Here is an 11,598-nt window from a genome sequence, read left to right as displayed (position 1 = left end):
GGAAATTTCCCCTCTGTGTTTAGACAGCTGCAAGCAGAGACTGGATTCAGACCTACCTGGTGATAGGCAAATTTTTAAATTGTCTTGACAAACATAATGTATTTCCAGTAGAATATTAAATACCAATATATATATATATATTGCTATCAATACCTGTTTAAAATGAATCACTTGTTTAAAAAGAAAGATATGGATGTGGTTCTGAGCCTGCTGTACAGTGGCAGTGTGTGACTAATTGCACCAGCAATATCTTATCAGATTTTCTGAAGTGTACGTTCATGAAACACAAATGAGCATTCAATTCTACTGGGTGTTACAGGGAGTTTCCTAGTAATGTGATTGTATGGGCTTGGGAGCATGTTCCAAAATGATGAAGGGAAGTAGACAGACATGCATGCAAAATTAAAATCTCTCTTACCTGAGAAATCCAAATATCTGCCTTGACAGCACTTCTCACAAAGAACAGAAAGAGGATAGTGGTAATTCATAAGCAGTAAGGAAAAACTGACAAAGAGGTAACACAGGTCGTAGATGGAGAGATTTTGATAGTAGAGTTTTTTTGATTGCAGAGTTCTAGTTTCAGAGTAAAATAAAAGTGCCCAGATGGCCAAGGAGGCCCATGGCATCCTGTTTTGTATAAGTGAAATAGTGTAGCCAGCAGAGTCAGGGGTAAAGAGAAGCAAGACCATGTGATGATTGCTGGAGCTCTAGATCTCAGTAGGGATGTTACTTCCATTTAAAAAAAAAAATAGATCAACAGGTAGAAGTGCAGAGATCACACTACCAATCAAAACAAAGGACAGAATTTTATAAACCAGTGTTTGCCATAGGAATTGGAACCTGTTATTAATTATAGGTCAGGTATACAGTTGCCGTAGTAACCTTTTGATGTTTAACAGAAACTGAGCTATTATTTCTGAAATACCTTTTGCATCAGACTGCTTTTTCAAGTGTTTAATATTTTAGCTCTTTTTCTTGCATGGGTTTCAGTCAGAATTGTATATGCCTTAAATTTTTCTGCTATTCAGAACAGGTTGAATTATGCCATTTTCAATGATAAGCTTAAAATCACAGTAAGGGTTCTTCTCTTCGCTTCTCCTGCTAATTAAATGGTTTCTCAGTCCATAGATGTGGTTAAGCATTTATCTCAATGTTTTTCTTTATTTGCTTATTTAAATTCTGCAGTAAAAGACAATGCAGGTTATCAACCTGTGTTTATCCTCTGTATGCAGTATTAAGCTCTTTCACTTAGCCTGGACTGCATCAAGTAAATTAATAGAAAAAACAAAGGAAAATCTTTTTGCTCTACCCAACTTCACCTGTTGACTGTTACACTCCAAAGGAAAAAGAAGCTCCAAAGATGCACAGGCACGGTGATGAATATCTTGCCAGCCCCTTTGTCCTGCTTTATACCTGTGGAACACATCAAAGGTGAATGAGGCAGCCTGTGAGTTTCAGAGTCCATTTTTCAAGCAGGCCTTGTGCTCCTGAATGCTAACAAAACAGAAGGGACCTGTAATCTTGTGTACTCAGAGTCCTAAATACATTCTAAGGCAGTTTGGATAATGTGGAACAGGCAAGCTCATTAAAGCACATGCAGAGTCTGGTAGGCAACTGAAGCAGAATGTAGACTGAAAATAGATTGCACCAGCAAAGGAATATCTCACTTGTATTTGAAGTCTTACCTTTTCTGAAGTGCAGGCAGTTGAGGTCTTCATTTTCTTCTGGTTGAGTGTGTGTATTTTTGCTTCAATTGGCTTTCTGTTTATCTATTGGGGAAAAAAAAAAAAAAGTCTATATTGGATACAGTTGACCTGTTTTGTGCATATTGCAACAAATTCAATATCATAAAAAATTCAAGCTTGATTTTGTCCCATTATTACTACATGTTGAAGTCCTGAATCATTCTTCTATGCACCTAAAAAAGATCTACACTCACAAGTTATTTCTTACATAACTGCTTCCAAAAAGTAGATGTGCAAGTCTGCAAAAGATTTGAAAGGTTGTTGCAGACTACTTTTTGCCAGAGAACATCAATGTCTGAATTCAGAAAGCAATTCTGATATGGCCTTTGAAAAAAATCCCACTCAGCCCTTGGCCACACCTCCGGGGGAAACTCACTGTGATAGGGAGTCTCCAACACACTCTGTTTCATCCTTTCAAGTTCAAGTTACATTGTGAAATAGCTTATCAATCAAAGAGCTTTATGCTATCTTCATGGAAATCACACTGCTCACCCTAACGCGCTAGCTGAACCTTCAGAGAGATCTTTCCAAGAGGTTTAAAAACCCCCGAAAATAGATGAAATGTAAATAAACAGAACAGCGAATGTGGATTATGGGAGAACCAGCAATTTTTATATCTAGATGAAGATTCCTTGGAAGAAAGAAAAAGAAGAAAACTAAATAGATTTTATTCAGACCAAAAGTGAAGTAAATTCTACTTGTACAGAGTAGATGTATGGTGTCACCACTGTGATGCCCAATCTCCTTAAATACAAATGCAGAGTTTTGTCTGGTGTGTCAGAAGGAATATTTATAAGAATTGAGGCAACACGATCAGATGAGACAAGCATTTTCAACTTACTGCAGCATCACAGCTAGTGCTGCAGTTTTGTTTCCTGATTAATTGGAAGAAATCTTCCATGCCATATTTCAGACCAGTGATAAGAAAACAACATTCAGTAGGCATAAGCTGGCTGAGCTGTGTTCAGAGGCAATGCCTTAAGTATTTTGATTTGAATTAGAAACAAGACCTTTCTAGATCACCTTTCATTGCGTCTTACTGCTCTTCTTAGTTGGGATAGAACTAATTTTCTTCATAGCAGTTCATATAGTCCTGTGTTTTGGACTTGTGATGAAAATAGCGCTGAAAACTCTCTGATGTTTCAGGTATTGCAGTACAGTGTTGCACAGAGCCAGGGACATCTCAGCTTCTTGTGCTGCCCTGCCCGTGAGGGATATGGGGCTGCACAATTGCTGGGAAGGGGCATGACCAGGACGGCTGACCTAAATTGGCCAAAGGAATGTCCAGTACTATGTGGTGTTGTGCTGAAGAGTAACAGTCGGGGAACTGGCTGAGAGACCTGGTGTTGCTGGGAGGCTCACTGGGCATCAGTTGGCTAGTGGTGAGCAGTTGTGCTGTGTATCATTTGCTATGCTTCTGTTGTTTTGTTTGTTCCATTTTGTTTTGCTTGTTCTTTAATTTTCTTTGGTGATATCAAAATAATTCACAAAATGTTTTTTTGCTATTTTTTGTACAGAACAGAAAGTCAGGGAGGGATTAAGTTTTCCAAACTGATGAAATAATGTCATGGTTTTTATTTTTCTCCATATCCATGATTGCAGCAGTTACGCAGGAGGTGCAATTGGTTGGACTTATCTTGACAAAGGGCTGTTATTATGGGACTAACTACCATGCTTTAGAACATCCTGGCATGGACAATTTTGTATCTCCCCATCTAGATTACTCTGCTTCATATCGTTGCTAATTCAGAAAAATCACTCGAGCAAAGATTGGTGTATAGTTAGTCACATCTCATTTGAGCCTCTTAAACATAAATATTGAGTATCAGAGTATGGCCCCTTGTGAATTAGAGTTCTGACCACAAGCTCTATAGACTTGTGGAATTCTTGGCTTTTTTCTAGTGCAGTGTGAATTCTGACAATAATCTTTTCTTCTAGCTTAGTTTTACTGCCATTGACATAGGAGTGCCAGCGAGGTTGTGACTCCCTGAGTTTAATGCCCTGCTCTCATAGGTAACCACTTCTTGCAATCTCCGTCATGAACTGAAATCATTCCATCTTAAAAATTGTTTTTTGGTTCTCTCCACTCATAACAGAGGCTGTTCCTAAATTTAGAAATGTCTGGTGAGATTTCTTTCTAGCTTCTAGCCTTGTATTTATTCCTGTCTGAATTACAGTTGTACATTTTTCAGTGAACACACTTTAAACATTTTCTTTCCTACTTCACGCTATCAGTCTGTATTTTCCTAACTTCAAGAACTCATTCTTTCCAGGACTATTATCATGTGAAAAGTACTTCATTTTCCTGATTATCTCATTAGCTTGTCTCTGTGTATTCTGATTCTCTGTTATTTTTCTATTTATGAAATAGCAGAAAATAGAAATAGCAGAAATAGAAGAAGAAAGATCTCTTAGGCTGTTTCTGGCTTTGTCCCTATTTTATCTGCCTTTTGCCAGGGCAGTTATCACGGTGAAGTCTGCTGATCGCAGGGGGCCAAGTTTTTGTTTCTGAGTTGATGAGGTGTGGATGTGATAGGTCACAGAATGTGGCAGGTTTTCTGAATGTTCGGACGTCCCAGCACAGTGAGGAGGCTTTGTTTAATGCTGAAGCGCATACGGTGCACATGTCACAGCACTTTAACGAAGGTGCAGACATGGCTATGATGCCTATAAAATCATGGAATCATAGAATCATAAAACATAGAATTGTAGAATTGCAGAATGGCTTGGGTCAGAAGATCATCAAGTTCCAACCCACTTCTGTGTACAGGGTTGCTACCCACCAACTCAGGCTGCCTGGGGCCCAACCAACCCAATCTTAAATCCTCCAGGGTGGGCATCCACAGCTTCTCCGGGCAGCTTGTGCCAGTGCCCTCTGAAAGTAGGTCTGTTCTGGTTTCTAAAAAATAATGAGCATAATAATATACAATCAAGTGATGTCTTTGATAAAAAACCAAGCACTTCAAGCAAAGCTACCCAGTTTCTTTTTTCTTGCACTACAGTATTATCAAAAAGCCCTCTGCAAACTTTACTTTCCCATTTTGAAGAATGCAAATCCTGCTTAGCTCTCTCCAGTTAGAGAATTTTACTTTTCTACAGAGAGCTATAAAGATGGCAGAGGGTCTAGAGGGGAAAACATGAGGAGCAGATGAGGCCCCTGGTCGTGCTGAGCACAGAGCAGAGGAGCTGAGGGGAGGCCTGATGGCGGCTGCAGCTCCTCACAGGAGCGGAGGGCAGCGCTGAGCTCTGCTCTGTGTGACAGGGCCTGAGGGAACGGCGTGGAGCTGTGCCAGGGGAGGGCAGCTGGGGGCTGGGGACAGGGTGTGCACCAGAGGGTGGTCAGGCTTCAGAACGGCTGCACAGGGCACCAAGTGCCGGAGTTCAAGGAGTGTTTGTACTGCACTCTCAGACACGGGTTTTGAACTGGTACTGCTGCACTGGTGGTACTGCTTGGAGCCAGGGCTCCAAGCCTTTTGGATGTCCTTGTGGGTCTCTTCCAACTTGGGATATTCTACAATTCTTGGAAAATTTTCATGGCACCATGAAGCAGTGGAGCTCTGCATAATTACCACAATTGCAAGGGGAAAGCTGAGGAAAACAGGAGTAGTATTAAGAAGTGCTGAAGAGTAAACCTGAGCTGCAGAGAAGATAAGGAACCTTGAAATGGAGGAAATTTGGATCTAATCCATTTATATAATACTTTTTTAGTGGTCTGTTTTCGCTTCAGAAACAGGTTCTTGGTAAAAAAAACAATATATAGTCAATATGTAGATTCCGATGTTCAGCTGGATATGATAAATATGTAAAAGACAGACATTTGAGGTAACAGAGAGTGCCACTGGAAGATTTAATAGGTGAGCTGACCTGCTTGTAGTTATCTTGTTAGGGTCTTCCAGTTCCTTATGAATGCTCTGAAGAAACTGGATATACATGGATGTCTGGATAACATGTTTTTTTTTTCCTGTAAAATAATGCAAGAATAGATATATATATATATATACACAAATTACAAGGAGATTACACTCTGGATTAACACAGTTTGCAGTGGTTCAGGGTCATTGACAGCCATACAGTTATAGTTAAAGATACAGTTGTTTGAGAGATTTGCTCTCACTGTGTGGTTATAAGAGGATGTGAATGAAATCTGATATCTCCATATACCACCCTGTTTTTCACAGAGACAGGAGCTGGAGGAACAGGGGAGCCTGCCTGATAGCTGAAGAAAGCAGTCTCTGACAAAGAGTGTCTAATCATCTGAGCATCCCTGTGGTACCCTGCCTCACCCAGTGCTGGAACTTATTCTCTGATGTGAGTGATACGGATTGATTCTGAGTGGAGGGAAGCTGAGATGGTTTTCAAAAGCAATGTTTCTTTGTTTCTGAAAGAGGGAAGCTAAGGCCTGCGTGCTTGACCCCACTTTTTTGTTAGCATCACTTCAGTCTTAGGAGAGGTTGGAGAACTAAGTCCATGCTCAGCCATTAATTCAGCTTTCTAGAAGTGAAACAAAGTGAAGAAGCTTTCTCTTGCAGGAGGAAACAGCACTGTAACAGAGAACAACTTTTTTTTGCCATTTGTCCCTTCTGCCTTGGGTTCTGAAGAGAAGTTGGGAAACTTTGAGTCATCAGCTCCACTCCTATTGAAGTTGCTGACTTTCATCCTGTTTGTAAATTTGTAAGGCTCCAACTTAAAATTGGTTGTTTCTTATTCACATTACTCCTTACAGAAGGCTATACCAGAACTGTTTGTCTATGAGACATAATTGGAAAAAAGCCTGAGTTTCTAGTTTGTTTTTCCTTTTTATAATGATTTAGAGGAAGAATTATGAAGAAATATAATGATTCACCTTTCTTCCCAGTATTCATTACAAGGGAATTTGATCTTGGAAGACGCAGCTATGTTTATGTCTTTTGAGTGATTAGGGCAGTAGCCATCCACAACATGTTTAATAACATCTCAGAGCCTTGCAAGACACAACAAGGACAATTTATAACATAAAAGAGATTTTGACATAAACATTTCATTGCACATCTCAATAAAGAGGGTCTGGATTTCTTTAATTTTGTTATGCTACGTTGCAAATTACATCACAAAAGCATAACACAAGATGCATTGACAACTCAAGAATTTTATGAGATGGACTAGTCTTTAGAAATTTTTCTTCTTAATCTGTAACATGGACAGCTAGTGGAATGAAAAGTCTGACATATCTAACATTCCATACTGGCTCTCAATCACTCTGTTTTCTGTTTTCCTCAGTTCCTCCCGATCTTTCTTGAGTGGTTACCAAATTACCTAGAATTTTTCACTGAGTAGGCAACTATTGGTTTTCAAATCAAGTATAATTCAAACAATGTCCATGGTCCTGTGTATGGCAAGATGAATGGAATAGAGTATCATCAGCTGGGTCCAAGCTGTGCTACAAGAACCACGCATGCTAGTTGCACAGCTGGGGTTCCTGCTCTCCAGCTGAAGTTGGAATCAGCATGTCTCTGTGAGCCCTTCCGCAGGTAGCAGAAAACCTCATCCCTCTGTCTCCTCCTCCATAAATTTTCCACATAAAACATGAATTTAAGTTAGGTGAAGATCTCTTAAACATGTTAATGTTTCACTGAGACACAAATCCATTAAAATATTTTTACTTAACTGAGTTTCTGAGTCATGAAGAGTAAGAAGAAAATAACATATACATCACAGATCTGAAACTTTGATAAGTTTCTGAGTAGTGTTGTGTAGGCTTCGTACATCTTTATATAATCACGTTCTCACTCATGGTACTGGATAAGTTTTGCACAAGAAAAAAAGCAGTTAATGGAGGGAAAAGTCCAAGAAAGGTCACATTTATTTATGCTACTTTATTACAACTTTTTTAAGGGAAAGGGGTTTTTTCATTAAAAGTAATTTAAAAAGTGAAAATTATAATGCAGACTACAAGCAATTAATTTGTGTCCTGTGCTTGGTAATCTGCTCACCTCAAGGAAGTTTATCTTCAGAGATCAAAAGACAAAAGTCACACTCAGAAATATGTTCTCTCATGTCACATTGCATGCTTTAAATAGCAAAATTTAAAGCTGACACTTGATTTGAAATACCTTTTTAAGGTCTCCATGGAGACAGTGTTGTCTTTGCAAAAATGTTTTTGCGGGGTACAAGGCAGAAATTCACAACAGCTTCAAACTTCCAAATTGTACCAAGAAACTTTTCTTTTTCTAAATTAAATTAAGACAACAGGGCAAAATCTACCAGGCCATTTCTAAATTACTGACAAAACAGAACACTGCTGTTTGAAAATACCTTTTCAGAGTGCTGAACAACGAAGGTGTGTGATCTTAATTAATGCCAATAAATATCAGCATTTCCCACTATAGTGGGAATCAGAGGCTTTGAGAATAATCAGGTTACATTTAACACTATGTGCTGATGAGAACTTATCTGCAAAAGGCTTGTTTGTGTAACCCCTACACTCCAATAATGCTAACAGTCATGGACAAGCTAAGTAGGTTAAGCTTCTTGAAGATAGATTTTGAGTTTTTAGGTTTTTTTTTTTTTTTTTTTTTTTTAAATAGGAAAAAAAAGCAATTAAAATTCCCTTTCTGTGACAACTATTTGAAAATCGTTTCTTGAAAGAGAATAAAATAAAATCTCCAGTATAGTGGAGCTTTATTGTCCTGGCACTCTGAAAGGCAACAGTCAAGAACCAGAGACAAGCATGGTCTGGAGGAGTAGAATACTCATGCAGAGACAAGCAGGGTGTCCTCTCATCAGATTTTAGATGCTGTCAGTTTCTGAGCTCCTGTCCGTCGGTCTCTTATAAAAGGAAGGTTCATCAAAGATGGTGCAGTTTTGCAAAATGTCATTAATATTTAATATTTTTTCTGAGAAATAAATGCTGCTAAAAAACTTCCTCATCCATTTCTATGTCTAGGTCTACTCATGGTACATTTTGTGTAACAGTAATGAAATAAGTGATATAATTGAACTGCTCATAAAAGTGCAAATGAATTAGCTGATTTCCCAGACACACTGATATCAAATTGTTAATAACAGGAAAAATGCAAAATCAGTGGGGAGATTTAAAATAGCTAACAAAACTTAGCTGGAGTCCTGCTGACAACGAAGTTTTAAAATTTGATTACAACCAAATTAAAAAGTGACAATGTCATTTTCAAATCTGACTCCCTAACGCCAGCCCTAGTCAGGCACATGCATCCATGGTTTTAACTGGCTTCTGAAAACCAGCTCCTGAAAACCAGCCCTGTTCTACAGATAAAAGAAATAAAGGCCTTCATGAAGACCGAAGTAGAAAATGTAGACTCAGCTCCCTGTGGCTGCAAGAGTTTGCCATGTAAAAGGCTTCAGACATTCGAAAGTCAGTGCTCTGCCACTGCTGAGATGCTGGTGGCTCAACCCAAGGGCATCTCAGGCCGGGGCGTGCTGTCCAGCTGCAGGAGGGTGGGTTGTGTCCTGCAGCCCTTCATCGAACACTAGGCAAATCCGTGGCTTCCTTCCCCGAGACTTAATGGCATCCTCTGTTTCAGGGTTTGGTTTTAGCACAGAGCTTGCTGCTGAAGGCTCTCAAATCTTGCTGCCCTGCCGGCTCCTGACACCGCCGGTGGGGGTGGATTTTGCATTTATTACTTCACAGTGACACCTGCTGGAAAAGACCCCTTCCTTAGGCAGGTAAGGTGTATTTTTAGAATGAATGAAGCATAATTTGGACACCGTCAGAAGATTATGTCAAGTTGGGAAAAGGGCGTAAAAAAAAAAGATCAGAAAAACATTGTAAACGTTATGAGAGCCACTAAATCCCCATAAAGTACCCTGTTGTGTACCCCTTAAGACATGAAGCAATTGTCAGCACTTTTATGCCGAAAGTCCTGACTCAGCCAGGTCTCGTCCTCTCTCCAAAGCTATGCATCGTGTGTTTCTCTACCGTGATTTCTGAGGGCACTGAAATCTGTTCCCAGACATCTGGGTTTGATGCACATAGAGAATGTTTTTTCTCCCGTTCCTATGTACTTTTCATGTGCGAGAATGGGCCACTAGGTGTCACTAAATGCCACTAGATCCGTTGTGGTTCCCAGACCCACTGGAACGTGCTGATACCAACAATGAATATACACCCTGTTCATCACTGGCTTTTTGCACTGGCCAACGTGCAATTTTTCAGGTTTCAGCAAGTTTGAAGAAAAATCTCTGGCTTCCAAGTAGTACACGTAAATATTCACCTTTCACTTTAATTTTAACAGAAAAATTTTATTTTATAGTACAGTGTGGTTGAAATATCCTTGGTCAGTAGAAGCTGTTAAATGATATGTGTTAGCATTTGAGAAGAGCTGCTCTGTGCTCAGAACTAATAGAGCACTAGCACTGCATGCATATTTGTGATTTGTTTGTTCATCAAGCCTGCACTCAATAGAAGTCTCTGTCTTTCTGTATAGATGAAGCAAAAGCTGCTAACCATATTCTTTTTCAGAATATTTTTGCACTTGAACATTCAGCCCATACATGAGTTAGGACTGAAGCTGATAAATGCAGCTCAGCCTAAGTTTTTGTGCAACCCCTCTAGATGGTAGAATAAGTATCATATGAGCCACCTCTTTCTTCACAAAGTTTGTATCCTAGGTTTGCTCCTCTTTTTGGGAGGCATGGGTGTTCACAGAGAGGGAGGCTAGGGATACAGTGGCCAAACTGTTTTGAGAAGTGGCAGACAGGCCAAGGGTTGTGCCACCAAGCACTTCTGTACCGCCATAGGGACTGAGTCACAGGATGTACGTTGGTCGCTGTCTTTACAGAAGTCTGTGCTGGAGCTATTAATGCTGAGCTCTGACTGCTGACCCAAGGTGTAACCCTGTCAGACATCATTTCCTCAAGCTAGCGGAGACAAGGACCTCCTGGGGAAACCCCCAAAGATATTTGTGTTTCTATAGTTAACTATTTGACATTAAAAACAAGTTGGAAGTATATGTTGGACAGTGAAAAATAAACTGAATGCTGAATAATCATTGCTTCTGCTGTGGGAGCAGTAGTTCTGCAGAACAAAAAGTAATGCTATTACTTTTAGTTAGGACTGTTCTGTTAGTTCAGCAGGAAGACTGAACTTAGACTGCTTGTTCAAGTTTTGCTCTTGTAACAGGAATGTCATTCAGGTTTTTCCTTTGGTACGTGTACTCTCCTTTTCATAGGTTTATGTATACATACATGTTTTTATATATATTTTACAGTTTAACCTCTCTACCTCTGAAAAAAGATACTACTCTAGCCCTCCAGATTTTAGAATTAAAATGATGGGGAATGATATAAGAAACAAGCTTCTCATTACTCTGATTATTTTTCCCGCTTGGACTTTCCTTCCCTCAGACCAATTGTCACTCCTCTCATGCACAGATGAATAAAATTCTCTCTGGCACAGTTTTTTTTCCACATAGAAAATGAATATGACCTCATCTTATGTACCTCACAGAATGTTTTAAGGTATAATACATGCATGTTTTCAGAGAGTACTGAAGATGAAAAGCAATATATGATAAATATAAATCTACTTTGATCATAAAGGGCACATTACTATTTTTCCTCATCTCTCTAGAAAGCAGTAATGCCATCCTCTTCTAAACATCCCTCAAATATATGTACAAAACAGGAATAAAAATAATTATTAGAAGATAAAGAATTATAAATAAACAAATACAGAAATAATTTATTTGAAGATGACAATTGGAATCTCTCTGCCTTGGCTCTTTTGATCTCCTTGATGCTCATTAAATTGTGGATGGCAGACCCTACCTCCATCTTTGAGAAAGAAACTAGAGTGCTGCTTAAGCACTAGCTAAAGTTTCAAAGGTAATGAGGCTTGGGA

At 39.3% G+C, this 11,598-nt stretch overlaps 1 long non-coding RNA gene across 1 annotated transcript in view; it reads left to right on the top strand.

The window, feature by feature from the left end:
- Window positions 1–11,377, top strand: part of LOC128074438 (uncharacterized) — a 43,015-nt gene extending 31,638 nt beyond the window's left edge. Inside the window, exons 2-4 of the long non-coding RNA XR_008203196.1 lie at window positions 5,926–6,053; window positions 9,281–9,422; window positions 10,538–11,377. This is a non-coding gene — a long non-coding RNA (uncharacterized LOC128074438). The remainder of the gene's footprint in view (window positions 1–5,925; window positions 6,054–9,280; window positions 9,423–10,537) is intronic.
- The last annotated feature ends 221 nt before the right edge of the window (window positions 11,378–11,598 follow it).

The sequence above is a fragment of the Tympanuchus pallidicinctus genome, unplaced genomic scaffold, assembly GCF_026119805.1.
Source record: "Tympanuchus pallidicinctus isolate F22 unplaced genomic scaffold, pur_lepc_1.0 scaffold9, whole genome shotgun sequence".
Taxonomy (NCBI): Eukaryota; Metazoa; Chordata; class Aves; order Galliformes; family Phasianidae; genus Tympanuchus; species Tympanuchus pallidicinctus.
This window is presented reverse-complemented; position numbering and strand designations above follow the sequence as displayed.